General features: G+C 31.3%; 1 pseudogene; it reads left to right on the forward strand.

Annotated features, from left to right (window-relative positions):
• Window positions 1-21,243, forward strand: part of LOC142620741 (vacuolar protein sorting-associated protein 45 homolog) — a 56,606-nt pseudogene that overhangs the window by 21,101 nt on the left and 14,262 nt on the right.

Here is a 21,243-nt window from a genome sequence, read left to right on the forward strand (position 1 = left end):
TTTGATTTAATTTAATTTGATTTATATACAATTTTTTTTTGAAAACTTTTAGATTTCTCCTCGCCCACCCATTAACAAAAGCCTATTTTAAATGATAATAATAATACAATTTTGGAAAGCTTTGCTATGAAGGTTCGTGGTGTCAGAGGGAGGATATTTGAGAACCGAGTTTTGTGTGAATAGAATACTTGACTTCTCACTTTTTTCTTTTGTGGCGTTTGGTACGGGAAATTCACATTACTTTTAGCATTCAGATTCCTAGGAATCAGATTCTTAGGAATCACATTCCTAGGAATGTAGTGATTCCTAGGAATGTAGTTATTCCTATGTTTGGTTTCATTGTGAGATTCCCAGGAATGTGAGATGATAATGTTTGGTGTATTCCCAAGAATCTTAAATGAATTATTTGTTTTTTCCATTTTATCCTTAAATTTGAATGTGAAGTACTAAGTCCTTTAAAAAAAAAAACTTCCTTTAAATAAATAATGAAAAAATATATATAAACTATTAATTAGTCCTTTAAAATATTTCTTACTCTAAATAGATAGATAAAAAACATTATATAAACTATTAATTAGCAACACATTCATTAAAACTGTGATCTAACATTTCAAAATGACAAGAATAATACAAAAATAACTATTAGCAGAGTTATTTATCCTGTTTATGTTGTTTTGGCGGGAAAAGATAAAGACAAAAGAGAAGATATTAATAATTTGTTTTATAGTTTATCTTAATTGCTTAAATAATAAGGAAAAAGGGTTAAAATTGTCAATTTATAAAAAATACAATTTCTTTTAAGCTTGAGAATCTGGATTCCCACCTGTTTTAAAAGGAATCCACAATCCTACTGAGAGGGGTTTAAGGATTCTCCTGGCATCTGATTCCCTAGCATAATTTGCAACCAAACATGGGAATCTTTAAACATTCCTAGGAATCCTAAAACATTACCCCGTACCAAACGCCACCTTTTGGTTATCTCTATTATTCATTTTCATATTGTGTTACTTCAAATTTTACATGTATGTTAGTGCCCAAAGGGCTATTTTTTGATCATTTTATGTTGAGGTTCAATATCTTCCTTTTCATTGTGCTATAACAGTGGTTATATGTTATCTGAGTATGCAATGCAAAGACTATTTTCAATAAAGTCTGATGTATATAGCTTCGGGGTGTAAACATTCTCAACCCCCTACAGCATATGCGAAAATGATGTGATAGGCCACAAATGTATTGACCTATTGTGATAAATTAACAAATTAATTATCCAAGTGAATTAATTAGGTTCAATTATATGCAATGAGTGTGGTAGTACAAACAAATCACCAAATAACTAAATGCAGTGGAAATTAAATTTGACACAGTGATTTGTTTACGAATGGGGAAAATCTCCGAAGCAAAAATCCCACCGGGTGATTTTAAGGTCACCACTCCCGAGAATTTACTATTAATAAAACAAGCGGTTACAAGTAAAGGAATCTCAGTACCTTATACCAACCTACAGTTGAACCCTTACCCCAATACCTAATTGGACTTGTTCTATAGTGAATCTCTCCTTGTATTGCACGATTCCTAGTACGTGACTAACCAATTGCGCGAATCCCAATACGCGACTTCAATTACCAACTTGAGAAGGATATTAGCTGTAAAGTTCTTATGCTTTTCAACAGATGAAGATCGTGAAGTTGCTTGGTTACAAAACCCTATGGTGTACAAACATAGTAGCTTCTTCAAGAACTAGGGCAAACTAGGTTTCCGGTCACACTTGTGGAATTATGCTCTTGTGCAATTATGTTCTCAGCTGTGTAATCTAATATGACCCTTAAAATAATCCTTATATATGTTTAGGGTTGTGAGAAAATAAAGCCCAAATACATAATCACAGATTGGATGAAAAACAGTCCAGAAAGACTGAATTTCATAAAACTTGATAGATACCCTAGCTGTCGAGCTGTTGTCGAGCCACGAGCGAAAACAGCTCTTTAAATCTCGATAGATGCTAGCTGTTGAGCTTTAATGAACAACACTTTTCACACTTGAATATTGACAGATTTGCATGGCCTTAATACTTGGACTTGAACTCTTGTTCCTTGAAGTATTAGACACATCCTAGATCTATCCAATTACAAGTAAAATGCGTTTTGTCAAAGGATTAGCCAATTATATAAAATGTTGACATATGTTCCTAACATCCAATCACATATGTCCTAACAACAAGGAATAGAACAATTCAAAACAGAAGTTGCACTAATTGCTAAACTCCAACATAAAAACATTGTGAGAATTTTAGGTTGTTGTATACACAAAGAAGCAAAGATGTTGATCTATGAGTACTTGCCAAATAAAAGCTTGGACTCTTTCTTTTTTGGGATGTCTTCTTTTTCACATTAACCTCACACATCATCACTAGAAAACGATCTTCCCATTACAAACATATCAGTTCCAAGTAGCAAGATTTTATACCTAAGTAAAAAGGCATGAATGCAATGCAGTCTAAACAAAGTTCTCATTTCTTCATTTAGATGAAACAAAAAGGTCATGTTTAGATTGGGAAAAGAGATTCGAGATTATTTGCGGAATTGGTCGAGGGATCTTATATCTTCATCAAGACTCAAGATTAAGAATTATCCATAGAGATTTAAAGGCCAGAAATGTTCTACTTGACAATGCATTGAATCCAAAAATTTTAGATTTTGGTATGGCTAGAATTGTTGAAGGCGACCAAATTGAAGCTAATACAAATTGCATCGTTGGAACATAGTAAGTATGCTAGAAAACAAAGATATAATTTTTTAACCGATTACTTGACTACCATTTTTACATCTAAGGAGAGTACCAACTACAGGCCTATGTAAGAAAAAAACACTAAGGATATCTTTGAAATTTGTTTTCATATTGTGATACTTCAAATTTTACATGTATGTTAGCGCCCAAAGGGCTATCTTTGATCATTTTATGTTGAGGTTCAATATCTTCCTTTTCATTGTGCTATGACAGTGGTTATATGTCACCTGAGTATGCAATTCAAGGACTTTTTTCAATAAAGTCTGATGTATATAGCTTTGGGGTATTGCTACTAGAGATCATTACTGGGAAAAGGAATAGTACTTACCATCATGATGGCCCTTCCTCAAATTTGATTGGACATGTAAGTACATGTGCAAACAATGACTGAAAATTAAGCCTATATTGTTGAGCCTAATATGATTAATATCTTGTCTCAGGTTTGGGACCTATGGAGAGAAGAAAATTCCATGAAAATAGTCGACCAATTATTAGATGAGACATACCCTGCTAATGAAGTTTCAAGATGCATTCAAATTGGACTTTTGTGTGTGCAAGAACATGCAACAGATCGGCCAACCATGTCAATTGTTGTTTTCATGTTGGGTAATGACACTTCTCTTCCTTCTCCAAAACGACTTGCATTTATTTTGAAGGGTAGTAACAATAGTACAAACAAATCAACTAGTGTAACATCTAATTCTATAAATGAAATAACACTTTCTAAAATTGACGGTTGTTAAAACCCCAAACTATTTGAAGCAAGTGTACAAGTATTCCAGTACAATATAGGATCGAGTTACTCTAAGTCTACTCTACATTACAATTTTTTTTTTTTTTGTATGAACAATTGAACATAATGTATGCATTGTAAAATTATTGCAAAAAAGAAGAGAATATATAATATTACAGAAACTGTTATTGTCCAGAACTTTTGATGAAACCACTATCATCTCCTTTAGCTTTTTCTTTCAAGTGGTTTCTGAAATTAATATACAAAAAGTCAACTGCGTATATATGTTCTATGGAGATAACTTCATTGGTTTTCAGAACAAGATGTCCAAAGTTACAAAGATCTTTTCTTTTGGTGTGAAATTTACTAAGTTTAACCATGAAGATTTAAAAGAGGAACGTTGAGTGCATAATACTGGAATTTAATTTGGATTTTCGGGTGTTTTACTCAAAACGGAACCATTGTATTCATGAATTGTGCAAAGCCTACTGATATGCTTGGGTATGGCTAATATTTTTAACTTAAAAGAACACTTCCACTAAGACAATATTATGAAATACGTTAGAACAACAGTTTATAACTTTGATGGCAGATCCTCTTGTATAGCAAGGAGAAGTGTGAAAAAATGGGTGACAAAAAGTTGTAATCATTTCCTCATTTTTGCTTAAATTTGGCCCAATTGTACTTTTGTGGTCACTTATATTTGTGAAGGTGCCTTGTTGAGAGTGTGTTATTCTCTCCTTGAAGTTCACTTGAAAAAGAAAAAAAGAAGCTCAAACTAGTTTTCACAACATCAGCATCATATGGAACAAATTAATGTTATATAGCAGGACACAAATGATGAATATAATTTCAAAAAATCTTATTGTGTTAGACATCTACAAATTTTAAACAATTTCAATTTGTCAACCTGCTGCTTATAGGTTTGCAATTTTATTTTATTTTTGGTGAAATGGGGATAGGTTTGTAAAAATTTTAAGAAAAAGAGAATGTATCCATTGAGAGAGTTTTAATATTTTTTGGGAAGGTTTAACGAAACTATATATAATTTCTTTGCAACATGCATAAAATCTGGATGTTCTAGATGTGCTAAACATCCTATTCAAACCTTCATTTAGTTAAAAGGTAGAACTAAATGTTATATAGGGTTTTGTTGAAGAGATTGTTTTAAATGATATTATTTTTAACATCTAGATGAAAATACAGGTGTATTGACAACCTTTCTTAAGACTTTGCTATGATGATTTTACTGTCTACAAACAAGAAGTGATTCAGTGATGCCAATTTATTTATTTTCATTTATCAATGTGAATTACACTATGTCTGGTAATCAAAAAGAATGCAAATAACCCAAATATATATATATATTTTTTGTGAAGAACCCAAATACAAATGTAGCCTGCTTTCCAAGCCCTTCACCGAGAATGGGCTTAGATACCAAAAATGGGCTTTTATGAGTTGCTACCATACCATACACGTAATCATGCACATCACTATTTCACAATATGCAGCTAGATGTTTGGATTTTACATTATAAAGTGCAAAATATATCTTTAGGGATGTTTGGATTTTATACCTTGAAGTTTAAGAATTTGGATTTTACCCCTAACGTTATATGTTGTTTTGTTTAGCAACCCCTTTGTTAAGTTTATACTGATGTGTTCGTTAAGTGACACGTAAGGTCATGATGTGTATCTATTGATTCAATCAAATCATGACACATGGATTTCACTATTCCATGTCATATGAATAGCCAAAATAAAAATAAACTTTAATTATTAAAATAAATTCTTTAAAATTCAAAATTGCAAAAACCAAATAAAAAACTAAAATAATACAATTTCTTTCTTAGATTTGTTCCTAAAATAAAGGAAAGAAAACAATTCTTGTTTCTCAGATCAAGGATTGATCTGGACCTTAAAAATACAATCCTTCATTTATGAGACACCCTTAGCCAACTTAAAAATAAAGAACCCTTAACATCAAACATATTTGTTGGATCTAGATCTCAGATTTCACAACCCGTGTTCTTGAGTTTGTAGATTTCGAGTTGTGCTGGGTACCCCTGCTTGTCACTGCTCTTCACCACCATGTACATATTAGTTTTTTTAAAAATAAATTTAATTTAATGAAAATAAATATTTTTATTTTATTTTAATAATTAAAGTTTTGTTTTGCTATTTATATGACGTGGAATAGTGAATACCATGCGTCGCGATATGTTTTGATCAGTCAATACACACCATAAGTTTACATGTCACTTAACGGACTGGACACATCATCAAAAAATTAACTGAAGGGTTGCTAATCAAAACGGCATATAATGTTAGGTTGTAAAATTCAAATTCTGAAACTTTAGGCAATGTACAAAAAAAAGTTGGTGATGGCAATGACAAATTGACAATGGGTATGTGGCAAGTTGGTGTCTAGTAAAACCCTCTCTCTCTCTCTCTCTCTCTCTCTCTCTCTCTGTGTTTCTCATAACCACAAGATAACCGACAAACCCTATCTCCTTTGTTGGAGAGACTTGAGAATGAGTGAGATTTGAAAAAAGAAAAAAAAAAAGAAAAAGAGAGGAGGATTTGAGGTAGTCTAAAGTTTGTACACTTTTAAACTTTTTTCTACAACCCACTACATGATAGTTGAAAGGACTATCGAGTATCGATATGTACTTTTAGTCATATGAACAATTTAATGAATCATAAGACTTGTTTAAATAATACACGTGAATTGTAATTCTTCATGTAATAGCTTGGAGGAGATTTCTTCAAATTGGTTTGGAGTAAAATGTTGTATTTTTCGTAATCTCTTACTAATCACTTTATTTAAACTGTCAATCAATTTTTACAAATTTCTTATTAATCATAGTTGTTCACTCGTTAGAAACTATTATTTGTTGGTTGATTTGGTTCAACAAGGTAGCTGTTAGTTAGTGTAGTCTGTGACTTGAATAGCCCTAAAGATTTTTCAAAGCTTGCTCATCTCAAGCTCAATGCCGGCTCTATAGTAGATGCAGTTGATATGGTCGCGTAAGGCCTGGGTAGAAAAAAGGCCCCTAAATTTTAACCAATAGGGTTTTTTAAAAAAATTAATTAAGCTGAAATATTAGCTAACAAATAAAATAATTTTTTTTACCAAATGAAAAACAAGAAAAAAAATAGAGAAATGCTACATCCGCAACATTTTTCACAACATTTTTACAAAAAATCCTAAATAGCAAGTTGTTACAAGCCGTTATTGATGGCAAAAAATTAATTCTAGTAGTAGGTTCAAATTAGAATCAGTTACAATTTAACACCTAGGATTTGTTCTGAAAAAACTTCTCAAAAAATAACAAGTTCACGCCATTTTCACAATAATTGAGTTGGCAAATTTTTACTAGTTTTCACCTAGGTCCACTACTAACATCATGTTTTTACTTACCACTATTAATCTACCACATCAATAGTTGTGAAAAGTTTTGTCAAATTTTTTGTGTCTATAGACTTTCTAATTTTTTTTTTACGTGGTTCATGTTAATTACTAATTAGTAATTGTGGAAGTGATTGATCCGAGCACACTACTTGGCCATGGGCCCTGTTTAAGGATGAATAAAGATCCCAATATATGTCAACTAAAATCTGACACGTGGACCAGGTCCGAGGAGGGAAGACGTCTAGATCATTCAAAAACAGACGAAAGCTGTGAATGAGAGGGCTGAGGAGAAAAGGCAGACCGGTTTGCCGATCGAGGATCCCGAGGAGCAAAGACACCTTAGGAATACTTTAAGTGCCTACACCAGAAAGTAAAGCTTCTGGGAAGACAATAAAGCTGTATAAGTAACGGAAGGAGGACATATCTAGGAAGGTGACTGCCACCTCCACGTTTAATGCATTGTACCAACTGAACTGGCCGCATTTATGAGGAAAAGACACCTAAACAGTGATTGCACAGCTCACAGCCCTTTCTACCACCTCTAGAAGGGTCTTGATGGGACAAGCATCCAAATGGTTCCCCTAAAACGTACAAATGGAGGGCTAAGATGCAATGGGAGGGACAATATAAGGAAAGGAATCCCATAGAAATAGGGGATGCACATTTGACACAAGAAATAGAGAAAGGTAGAGAAAATTGAATCTCATTGTGAAAGTATCAACAATGATTTTTAATGAACAACTCCTCCTCGGACTTGCTCTAGGAAGATTTTATGCTTAATTTGCGTCTCTTGCACTTATATTAATAGCACTAGCCCAATCATCCACAAGTCTGTATTTACTCTGCATTGTAGTTGGCTCATAAAACTCATTCTCTTAAAAATCTATTGTTTTGGGCTTGTTGTCTAGGGTCACACTGCTCTAAGTGGGCTTGGGCCGCTATCCTAGTCCTTACAATTGGCACCATCTGTGGGAAAAGGCACCTACAATCTTTGTTAGTCAGGCTTTCTTTCTGCTAGCAAGGAGAAGAGATGGCAGGCTCTAGGTAGAATAGAGAGGAGTCCGTGGGGTCGCAATGTGTAGACCATTTTGTCAGCTTGGAAAGAAGAAGGGATCGAGAGGCTAACCGAACTCCTAGTGTACGGGTTGAAATGGACTACACGGATCATACTAGCAGAAGTCATTTGAGGCCTAGAAGTCATATCTCTCATGATGAAGAAAGGAGGAATCACAGGCTAGAGATTGATCATTTACATAAGAAGTTTTGCCGCAGGCCGCATGTTAGAGGGAATAGGACGCTCCCATCCAACTCAGGGACTATTAGGGGAAATTTCCTTTAGTTTCCCTTTGAGTTTAGACCAATGGATAACTCAAGGAATTAAGTTTTTGTAAGTTGCATCTCTGGTTCATTTTGCAAAAATTAAGCAGAAGAGTTTAAACAGCATGTGCTAGGCATTCTAGGGAGTTTCAATTTCAAGTGTTTTTGGGTGTTATTGTGCATGTGTTTCCATGTCAATTGGGAGAAAAGTCACATCCTAGTTTTAAGCTCTCCACAAGTTTTTGATCTACCCAATGTTTGAATTTAGGGTTTAAACTTCTTTCCTTGATGAAACCAACAAAACCTAGGTTTAGCCTTATTGTTATAAAATATTGAAAGCTCTGATTTGTGTTAAAAACACAAGAGGTATTTAGACCCCAAATTTAAAAATTATAGCTCGGTTGATTTTACTCTAACTTAAATAAGTGTGGAAACAAGAGTACATGAAGCGTAAATAACCGATACTACTCTAGTGCATAAACACGAATAACAAACAATAAAAGGAAAGCACAAGAATAAGGGAAGAGAGATGCAAACACAAGATAACACGATGATGTGTTATCAAAGAGAAAACAGAAGAACTCGGTGAAAAACCTCTCCGCCGTAGCGGTAAATCGATCCACTAGAGAATGAAGTTGGAGTACACAAATAACAAAAGACCCTCTAAGCCTAGTCTACCCAATGTGCTTGAGTCATCCAAGCTCCTGCTACCAATGGACTTCATGGAGTCATGTCTTTTCTAGCTTTCCGGATCCTGCAATATGCCCGATTGCATCCGCCAAGCCTCACCGGCTTCTTTTGGCAAATCCCCAAAACTTCCCAATCTCCAAAACACTCTTTACACTCTCCAAAACACATCGGTATACTCTTTAGTATACTAAAGAGTATACCGATGTGTTTTATCATTTCTATATGACTCATGTGCACATTCTTAAGGGGAGAAATTCTACCTCGTGCACATTCGTAGGGGGAGAAAGCCATATGGGAGTTGCATATACTAAGGGGGAGAAGACAACTTTTATGAGAGAACCTTGTTTTGTCTTTGTTTTACTTTATGCGTGTTTTCTCGTTGTTTTATGTTGCTTTAAGTTACATTTAGTATCTATGCTTTGTTGCTTTCATTGCATCGTGTTTTTGTGTTGGAACACACTTATGCCCTTGTTGGATCATGTATCCTTAATGCAAATACTTTTGTGTTTTGCATTGGTTATGTGTTGGACATGCATACATCCTTATGTCATTGTGCTTTAACGATTGCATGTTCGGATGATCGTTTGCTTTGCTATATGATCATTGTAGTCATTTCCATATGATTGTTTTGGTGTATGATCAAGTTGCTCATATGTTTCACATCATGTTTACTTGATCACATTTTACTTGTTAGATTATACTTGTCCTTTTATCACTTGATTTACCTTGAGGGTCTAATGCGTTTTGTGCAAGTGTTTTAGGTTACAAGTATATATGTTCCAAGTGCTTCACAGCTTCTAGATTTAGGTGTGAGTTAGTTTTGCCATTGTTCCCAAACTCACGTTTAAGCCTAGAGTCTGTTGGGGATCAAAATACCTTGAGGGTGTCAATTATCATGCCACATGGATAAGTTTTTCATCGTTTCAACTAAAAGCTTGATGAATAGCCCATCCAATTCCCTGACATTTTAAGATTTTCTCTAGCCCCATTAGCGAGCCTGAGGAACTTTCACCTCCCAAAAGCACTTACCTCTAAGAAAAGTGCATTTTAACTAAATGGGATTTCTTGTCAATGATAAATAGAAAATGTAAACCTCAATTTTTCCTCTTATTTTCCTCTGTTTCATTCTTTTATTTTAGTGTGTTTCTCAGTTTTATTAAATTAGGCTTTTGTGTGAGAATTCCTAGTTGGACAAATATGGTTACTAGCATTATTAATTACTTGTTTTATGACAGAGAATAGGCATAGCACATATTCATATAGTGCTGATTCCACTTTACCATACTTCAAAGACTCTCCAAGTAGATAGGACATCAATGGAACTAGAAGAAATTCAAATTTTCCATTATTTGATCTAAGAACCATTATTGTAGCTACAAATAACTTCTTTGTTGCTAACAAGCTTGGCCAAGGTGGCTTTGGCCAGTTTATAAGGTAGTCTCATTAAACGAGTCCTAGAATTTGCATAATCTCATTTCAAGTGTGTTTATCATCATAAATTCCATTATGAATTTTTATGGGTATTCATTGAGTATGAATTTGATGTGTAAAATTGGGCTTCCCCAAATAATTCTCCAAGTTGATTTTCTTTCAACAATTGTGCGCAATGACAAAATGATATTTGGACTTTAATTGTAGGATTTGCTACAAAATGGAATGGAAATAGCAGTAAAATGACTACCAAAATGCTTTGGACAAGGAATAGAACAATTCAAAACGGAATCTGCACTAATTGCTAAACTCCAACATAGGAACATTGTGAGAATTTTAGGTTGTTGCATTCACAAAGAAGAGAAGATGTTGATCTATGAGTACTTGCCAAATAAAAGTTTGGACTCTTTCATTTTTGGTATGTCTTCTTTTTCACATTAACCTCACACATCATCACTAGAAAATGATCCTCCCATTACAAACATATCAGTTCCAACTAGCAAGATTTTATACCTAAGTAAAAAGGCACAAATGCAATGCAATCTAATCCAAATTCTCATTTCTTCATTTAGATGAAACAAAAATGTCATGTTTAGATTGGGGAAAGTGATTTGAGATTATTTGTGGAATTAGTCGAGGGATCTTATATCTTCATCAAGAATCAAGATTAAGAATTATCCATAGAGATTTAAAGGCCAGCAATGTTTTACTTGACAATGCATTGAATCCAAAAATTTCAGATTTTGGTATGGCTAGAATTGTTGGAGGGGACCAAATTGAAGCTAATACAAATTGCATCGTTGGAACATTGTAAGTATACTAGAAAACAAAGGTATACTTTTTTAACCGACTACTTGACTACCATTTTTACATCTAAGGAGAGTCCAAACTACAAGCCTTCGTAAGAAAAAAAAAATATTAAGGATATCTCTATAATTCGTTTTCATGTTGTGTTACTTCAAATTTTACATGTATGTTAGTGCCCAAAGGGCTATCTTCGATCATTTTATGCTGAGGTTCAATATCTTCCTTTTCATTGTGCTATGACAGTGGTTATATATCACTTGAGTATGCAATGCAATGACTATTTTCAATAAAGTCTGATGTATATAGCTTTGTGCTAGAGATCATTACTAGCAAAAAGAACAGTACTTATTATCATGATGGTCCTTCCTCAAATTTGATTGGACATGTAAGTACATGCGCAAATAATGACTACAAAATTAAGTCTATATTGTTGAGCCTAATATGATTAATATCTTGTCTCAAGTTTGGGACCTATGGAGAGAAGAAAATTCCAAGAAAATGGTCGACCCATTATTAGCTGAGGCATACCCTGCTAATGAAGTTTCAAGATGCATTCAAATTGGGCTTTTGTGTGTGCAAGAACATGCAATAGACCGGTCAACCATGTCAATTGTTGTTTTCATGTTGCGTAATGACACACATCTTCCTTCTCCAAAACAACCTGTATTTATTTTGAAGGGTCCTTACACTAGTACAGACAGATCAACTAGTTCAGCATCTAATTCAATAAATGAAAGAACACTTTCTAGAATTGACGGTTGTTAAAACCCCAAACTATTTGTAGCAAGTGTACTAATATTCCATTTCAACATAGGATTGAGTTACTCTAATTTTGCTCTACATTACAGAATTTTTTTTTTGTGTGTGTGAACAATTGAACATAATGTATATACTGCAAAATTATTATAAAACAAAAAAGATAATATATTATTACACAAACTTTTATTGTCCAGAACTTGTGATGAAATCACTACCATCTCCTTTAGCTTTTTCTATCAAGTGGTTTTTGAAATTAGTATACAACAAGTTAACTGCGTATATATGTTCTATGGAGATAACTTCGTTGGTTTTCCCAACAAGATGTCGAAAGTTACAAAGAGCTTTTCTTTTGGAGAGAAAGTTACTAAGTGTAACCATGGAGATTTAAAAGAGGAATTCTAAATACATAATACTGGTATTTAATTTGGATTTTAGGATGTTTTACTATTGAGATGCTTTGGTATGGCTTATGTGTGTGTGTGTATATATATATATATATATAATAGTTGAAGCTGAGAGAAACTCAAATTAGAATTTCAAATTAGAGTTCCAATTTTGTGTCATGTGTCTTAAATTATTTATTTTTAAAGAGTTTTATTTTTTAATTTTAGAATCAAATGTGAGACCACATCATAAATATTCATCCAAGTGAGTTATTAAGTACAAAAACCAAAGAATTTTAAAAAAATGAATCGTAAAAAAAAAGTGTTTCACAATAATTAAAAATAAATGGACAATTTACATTCTATACTTTATAATATCCTTACCAAATTTTTTAAAGAGTTAATAAAATATAAAAATAACTATCAATAGTATTTAAATTATATATATAGGAATTATATTATGCATCTTATTATATATCTGTAAGTGTATCTATGCGTGTGCATGGGGTTACAAGCAAGTCTATATCTGTATAATACTAAAAGCTGAAGCGAGACATTTATTGCTGCTGAGCTCTTGTTGCGCCACCTCATTGCTACGTTATTCGCTACATAATTATTATTTATTATTTATTCCTATTTTTTTATACAAAAAGTATATATATATAAATAGATTATTGACTTTACATATTCATCTTTTTCCCTTTTAACATCTATATATATATATTATTTCCAATTTTCCTATAATTGTTTTTACACTCACTTATTTTTTAAATATTTACATTTTCTTCAACCTTTTTTCTTCCCTTACCTTTTCATCTCCCCACTACCCTCTACTTTAAGATTGTTATTCATCTTTTCCTTCATCTTCTTTTATTTGTCTCTTCTTATCCATTCTTTCTTACTATAAATTTGTCACTCTTTTCCATTCTTTGCATAGTTTTCTCTCACAAAAAAGGTTCTCTCTCTCTCTCTCTCTCTCTCTCTCTCTCTCTCTCAATGTTTTGGTGGATTTTTTTTTTATTGCATCTCCCCTTTAGATTGATAAATTTTTGTGTTTTTAAAAACTCTAATTTAGGTTGATATCATTTAGTTTTATGTTTTAAGTTATTATTATTATTTTGCTCTTTGATTGTTAAATTTTATCCGATTACATTATAAAAAATTAAAGATAGTAGATAAAAATAAAATAGTATTCCATTACATAGCATAATTTGGATAATTTAGTGTTTATTGTTATATCTTTAAATTTTTTTTTTCTTCTCTTCTATTTTACTCAATATTGAAATTTAGCCACAAAGAAAAGACTGAGTTAATTCATCATTGGGTATCCTATAGGGGGCAGACACTTGCTAGAACATGTTTGATAATGATGAGTTTTGTGGTCTGTCCTTAACCATAATTGTATATGGATTTCAACTTATACTATGTGCTTCTATCAATATGTTTGTGCTAGTAAGAGGGATGATGTACTATAAGCAGGCTTTAGAACTTTAGTGCTTCCTGGAATTTACTGATGATGATGGTCAGTAGTTTGTGTCACAGATACTAATTTTGATTCTAAACTAATTCATTCAACTTTTGGTTCCAACGTTTTTTAAAAGTTGATGCTATGGCAAGACATTTTTAATGATCTATTTATTGTTTTCTTTGTAGCTATTCTTGGTGGCTATCGGAACTTTATGTTATATGATGATCATAAGGCTTTTCAAGATCGTGCACAAAGCCCTGGCTGATTTGAAGTTTACATATGTTGTATCTTGCTGGGTTTAGTTGTGGCTATGATTAACAATTTCCAGATTTTAATGCACCCCAAATTCCCTATTACTGATTTATCTTTCATAATATATTTGTACTCATTTTTTTTTTAACATTTACACTTTCTCCAACCTTTCTCTTTCTCTTTACATTTTCATCTCCCCAAACATTCTACCTTGATGTCACTCTTCCTCTTTCCTTTTATCTTCCTTTATTTTGTTTCTTTTTATTATCATCCTTTTAGTATAAATTTATCATTCACTCTTTACATAATCTTCTCTCACAAAAAAAGTGGTTATTTCCCATTCTTTCTCCCTCAATTTTTTGGTGGATTTTTATTTTTATTTTTCTTGCATCTCTATTTTAGCTCGATAAAGTTTTGTATTCTTTAGAACTCTATTTTGGTTGATGGGATTTAGTTTTGTGTTTTAAGTTTTTATTTTTATTTTTAATTTTTTTATGACTTTGATTCTTAAATATTATCATATTGCATTATAAATAATTAAAAATAGTAAATAAGAATGTACTATTGTTATATTACATAGAATTATTTGGATAAGTTAGTTTTTATTGTTATGTATTTTATTTTTATTTTTTTCTCATATCATTTTATTGAACATTTAAATTCAGCCACATCCCCCATATATATCATTAAATTATTTATATTTCCACTCCTTTTTTATTTTAAAAAATTTAAAATATAATATTTTGCCTAAATTGAATAAAAAAATTGTCCATATTAAGTAGAGTAATGCTAGGAAAACACTCATTCTCACACCCAATGTATCAAAGGAAGAATGAAATACAAAACAAATCAAGTTAGAAACACTAAATTAAAATATAAAAAAAACTAATAATGCATATTTAATGTCATAGAATCATCATCATCAAATTTTGGAAAATGATAGGTTGCCAATGGAGAGAGAGAGAGAGAGAGAGAGAGAGAAAAAACCAATACAAAGTAATAAAGAGTAGATAAAGAAAAAAAAAACTTCAATTAGTATCGTTGATTGGAAAACAAAGAGGTTGTAAGGAGAAGTAAAAAATAAAATAGAGATTACCGTGTGAAGAACATTAAAAACTTTATAGTGTAGTAACATAAACTGTTAAATTCACATAAAAAATTAAATCAATAATCAACAGTTAAATACAATTATAGTACTAAATTTAAATTTAAAACTAATCAAACTCTAACTATAGAAATCATATTAATCATAACTAAAAAAGAGATGTTCTCTGATAGTAGTAGAAATTACATAAGAAATAAAGTTAGAAAATGTAAAAATCCATTTTTTGACATTTCATTTAACCTTATTTATAATATATATAAAATTAATTAGCTACTATCATTATGGAGTAGTAGTCTATAATTTTACGCATCCAAAAAAGTGGAATATATAGAGTTTTCTTAGTTTTTATTAACTTAAAAACTAATGAAAAACCAATGGTTAATAACTAAAATTATAGTATTAATAAAATATTTAATGAGACCATCCTAAAAAATTATCACGAGCAATGCGCGGGTATACGACTAGTATATATTAATAGCCAAAACTGAGAGAAAATTCAATTAGATTTCAAATTAAAATTCAATTAGAGTCTAATTTTGTGTCATATGTCTCATCTAATCTAACCTTTTAAATTTTTGTGCCAAGTGAGTTTATTTAGTATAAAAAATAGATTTCAATTAGAGTTTAATTTTTCGCCATGTGTCCCGTCTAATCTAAATTTTTAAAATTTTTGTGCCAAGTGAGTTAATTCAGTGTAAAAAACAAAGAGTACAATATAAATAAACCTAGATAATATATATAGAGGTTGGGTTCAAGTTATACCTGGTGTAATTTTAGCAACGTTACACTACTCAATATTTTGTAATTGAATGCCTATTTTAACAAATCAACCATTAAATTATATTATCTCATGCATTCTCCATGCTTGCAAAATTTTAAGATAATTAAATATTAATAGTCATGTCATCAATCAATTATTTAAATTCAAAACTTTCTAGTTTAAAATAATGCATAAAAAATAAATTTATGGATTGAATGGTAAATAACAATTGATTAGAATGAATATCAGAATATTGATATGCATGTTAAAAATATGTTGAACATGTAATCCATTGGTAGAATTTTTAAAATATGAATTCAACAAGTTATTGGATATTGTATATATATACACGCACGCGCACACATACATACACACACACACACACACAAAGTTTAGAGAAAATTTGATTAGAATCAAATATTCTGCCTTTGTTAGCTTTTCGTACAAATTAAATTGTTTAGATTTTTGTTGTAATTTTTTTTGAACTAATGAGTATATATTTTTTATACTATTTTTGTTTAGATATTTTGTATATGAAGATCTTAAACGTAACAAACTGTGATTGAGCTAAAAAATTCCATGCATTTATCTCCATTCAATTTAGGAAATACTATTGAACCAATTTATTCTTTTATTTTGTGTTGTATTTAGTAAAATTTCACGAACAAAGATAGTGAATTGTTATAGTATATGAAGTGTCTAATAGTAATTTTCAAAATTATATATATAACAACAGTGTAATGAGAAATTTGGCGTAACTAATATCGTTAAAATTACAAGGAAAAATCATTTTAGTACCTCAAAATTTCCTGGTCGAACTAATGTTTTATATATTTAATAACCCAAATTAACATCAATAGAACGATGACAATTTATCATTTTTGTGGGTAAGCACAGGTTACATACTAATGAAAATTATGGACACAACAGTTTCACAAAAATCACAGTAAATTCTATGTGACAAGTTGTTAAGAGTAATGCTACAGTCACAAATTATTTTATAACATTTTTACAAATTATTGATGTGACTAATTTCTTATTAATTTTCACCCGTCTACCCTTAATATCACTTTTTAATTTATCCTATTTTGACAGCCATGACTTGAGGGATATCTTGCTTGTTTTAACACGTAAAACAAGACGGTGAAAATTGAGTATCAACGTATTGATATGACCTCTACATTCAATGTGGAAATAGGTAAAAAGCAAAATGACAAACAGAGCGGAAAAATAGAAAAATCTTTGAGTGTCAAACACGATGGAAATTTATCATGCTCCAAAAAAGTTCATCCAATGTGGAAAACCAAGAAAGTGGAAAACTGAGCAGGAAAATTTAATATCCAGCGAAGTGTCAAACACGGTGGAAAAAATTATCTAGTCCAAACATCCAATGTGAATGTGGAAATGCCATCAATCACAGTCCAAGCATCCAAGATGGAATGTGAAATTACCGATATCATTAACTAAGAGCCCACTTATTTTCTTCTACTTGATAATCATAAATTGAGTAGTTGATAGACTACTATATTAAAACACTATATCTTTTTTTTTTGGCATTTATTTTTTAAACACTAGAGGCATGTTATTGTGATGATAGCTTGTAATCACCTCACTTGTATCAAATATGGTATAATGGCCTTAAAACAAAGTTGTGCTGTAAGTTTCAGTTAGATTAATCAGCATGTAGTAGATAATATTGGTTTTAAATTCTATTATATTTAACCAAATTTGAGAATTTAAAAAAAAAAAAAAAAACTGGGGTAAAATTTTGTATTTTTCATGCGTCTGATCCTAAATAAGTTACAATACATACTACAAGATACTTATAAAACCCTCCAAATTTAGTAGTATTTATGTACTCAGGCCTTCCAAATTTTTGCTTGCAACTAACTCTACTAGTATGTAACTTTTTTTGATGAACAAGGGGGGGGGGGGGCACCATGTATGACTCACCCCCTTAGGCGTGACCATAAGGGCACCCCTCGGCTAGGGAATATTGGATTGAGCCATAACTACTGTGATTGGGGTGCCACAGACCTTACCCTAGCACCCCAAGAGAGCTAGCAGTAAGGTACAACGCATGAGTGCTCCCACCTCCCATCCCCAATACCCGCCAGGGTTCGAACGAGGGATCATTGCGCATGCGTGCAGGATCCTTACCACTAGGCCACCCCTCCTGGGGCAACTAGTATGTGACTTAAAAGAACAATTCAAACCAAGACAATACTACCAAATAAGTTAGAACAACAGTTTTATAACTTTGGTGGTAAATCCTATTGTATAGCAAGGAGAAGTGTGAAGAAATGAGTGACAAAAAGTTGTAACCATTTCCTTCTTTTGCTTAAATTTGGCCCAATTCAACTTTTGTGGTCACTTATATTTGTGAAGGTGCCTTATTGAGAGAGTGTCATTATCTCCTTGAAGTCACTTGAAAAAATAAAAAAGAGCAAACTAATTTTCACAATGTCAACATCATATGGAACAAATTAATGTTATATAGCAGGACAAAAGTGATGAATATAATTGTAGAAAAATCTTATTATGTTGGACATCTACAAATTTCAACTTGTCAACCTGCTGCTTATAGGTTTGCATTTTTTTTTTGGGGCGAAATGGAGATAGGGTTGGAAAAATTTTAAGAAAAAGAGAAGATAGCCATTGAGAACATTTTTATAATTTTTTGCACAGTATAATGGAACTATATATAATTACTTTGCATCATGCAAAAAATCTGGACGTTCTAGATGTGCAAAATATTCGAAAAGTGTTAGAAAATGGGAGATAGATAGCTATTATATCACGTAAAAATAAGAAATTATTAAAAAGACTTTAAAAACCTAATTGGAAAATCATCCTATTCAAACCTTCATTTTCCTTTCTTTCTCGTACTTTAAGCAAAGTTTCCCGTACTTTTAGATTTTGGTATGGCTAGAATCATTGGAGGTAACCAAATTGAAGCAAATACAAAATTGCCTCACTGGAACATAGTAAATATGCTAGAAAGCAGAGATATATTTATACTTTCCATTCAATTACTTGCTACCAATTTTATATCTAAGAACAGTACAAGCTACAAGCCTTTGTAAGAAAAAATATAAAGGATATTTTTTGTTGATCTTTTTCATCCTATGTTACTTCAATTGCTACAAGTTCTCAAACCCTTAAATTCTGTTGTAGGCATATCAAACTCTCTTCATGCTCTCTCTCTAGCATACACACAAGGAGAAAAAAAAAAAAACCTCCTTGATAGGGTCACTTCGTTTTTTTTTTTTTTTTTTTAATGTATTAAAATCATATCATGTATGGATTTAAACCGCCCAAAAAATTATAGAATTGAAGAAATTTTTTAATTTTTTACTTAAATTAGAGAAGTAAAGTAATTTATACATTTTCCTTATTGGTTGGTAAATAGTATTACATAGGTAACAACACACCTTAACAGATACTATCAATAAAAGTAATGAAGTTTGAAATATTTGTGTACAAGTATAATATGAAAAATGTTTGATATACGTTATATATGTTTAATTATGGAAAACGTTTATTTTTCAATGTATTTTTGTTTGACATGATATATTGGATATATATATATATATATATATATATATATATATATATATATATATATATATATTTTTTTTTTAAGGTACTTTAATAAAACACAACAAAGGATATATTATTATTTATTTATCATCATTGGTTTATCACTTTAATCTCAGTGGTTGACTATTCAGTTAGACAATCACTTTTTAGATGAACCTAATAACAATTATTCTACCTCCACAACTTTTGCAATAACAGATGAAGTAGACTACAAATTTAAAAAAAAAAAAATTATATTATTGAAATAGATAGATAATGGAGGAGGTGATATAAAACACAACAAATGATATATAATTATTTATTTATTATCATTGAGTTATCTCTTGAACCTGGTTAATTCTAGGCGGCTCTAGGAATTTTTTTAGAGTGGTCATTAAAAAACTTAAATTAACAAAAAAAAAAACTTGAATATATTAACATTACAAAAAAAAAAAAAAAACTCGCAATTACATAAAGTTTTAAAATTTTCTTCACAAGATTTCATATTTTGAAATCGTTGTATGATATAGTAGTTTTACTATCAACGTTATCAACTACATCTTTTACAATATACGCAATTAAGTAATCATTAAATTACTGATCTCCTTTTCAATTAGCAACATATTGCCTAAATAAGTAACAATATAAACAAAATGCATTACTTTTTTGAAAAAATGTATCACATAAATCCAACAAATTCGACTAAAGACTAAAACAAGAACTAACATACTAGTTATTTGAAAAGTGTGCATTTTTTTAATAAAAAATGGCGATTTTAAAATATACCATTTGAAAACACAATTTAAAAAATCACAATGAAATGTTTGATTTAGGCTTTTAGGCTAATTTGTTTGTTTGGGCAATTTTTGAAAGTGTTATGTTCACAAAATTTTTACACTTACACAACAAAGCCTAAGTGGTAAAGTTTTTACTAGCTAATTCTAATTTGAACATGTCACTAAAATTATTTTTTTGTCCACGATTAATAACTTGCTATTTAAGATTTAATTGCTAAAATATTTTAAACATAACATTTCCCGCAATTTTTTGGTTCAATATACAACGAACCAAAATTTTGGAGAAGTTGAATTTAATTTTTAATAGGCTCAAATTGTTATTTAAGGTGTTCAAGTCTTTTTAGGGTGGTCAAGTTTTTTTTTTCCCTTTTTCTAAAGGGGTTAACAACCAAATTAATTTAAAATTCAATTTTTTAAGGTATTTTTTTTTTTAAATTCCAAGCCAGGAGGGTCACATTTGGCGCCTCCCCTGACAGTAAACAATAAACAACCCTTATTTAAAGAATCCAATAATTACCATTGTGTAGTGCAATAATTACTTCACAATTATAAATATTTGTAAAGTGTAAGAAGCAAGAGTCAAACCACCCCTGAAATTTGTGATAATATAAACTAAGTCATCAATATTTTAAAACCTACCAATTTCATCCTAAAAAGGCAATTTTGTCCCTGGACTTAAAAAAAAAGAATAAACGCCGTTACTGTTTTTTTTTAATTTCCTCTCCCACTCGCTTCTCTGAGTTTCTCTATCTCAGAACGCCAAGGCCGTGAAGGACCTCCGATCCTGCATGGACGCCGACGTGTCCCTCGCTCTCAAGAAGACAACCTGATCAAGGTCAAGCTCGAGGCGCTGTGGACCCGGTTTGTCTTCGGACCGGACCAGGACCTCCGTGGTGAACGGGTTGAGGAAGAAGCTGAAGGATTCGACGGAGAGTTTCAATAATCTTCGGCAACAGATCTC

Source organism: Castanea sativa, chromosome 12, assembly GCF_040712315.1.
Source record: "Castanea sativa cultivar Marrone di Chiusa Pesio chromosome 12, ASM4071231v1".
NCBI lineage: Eukaryota > Viridiplantae > Streptophyta > Magnoliopsida > Fagales > Fagaceae > Castanea > Castanea sativa.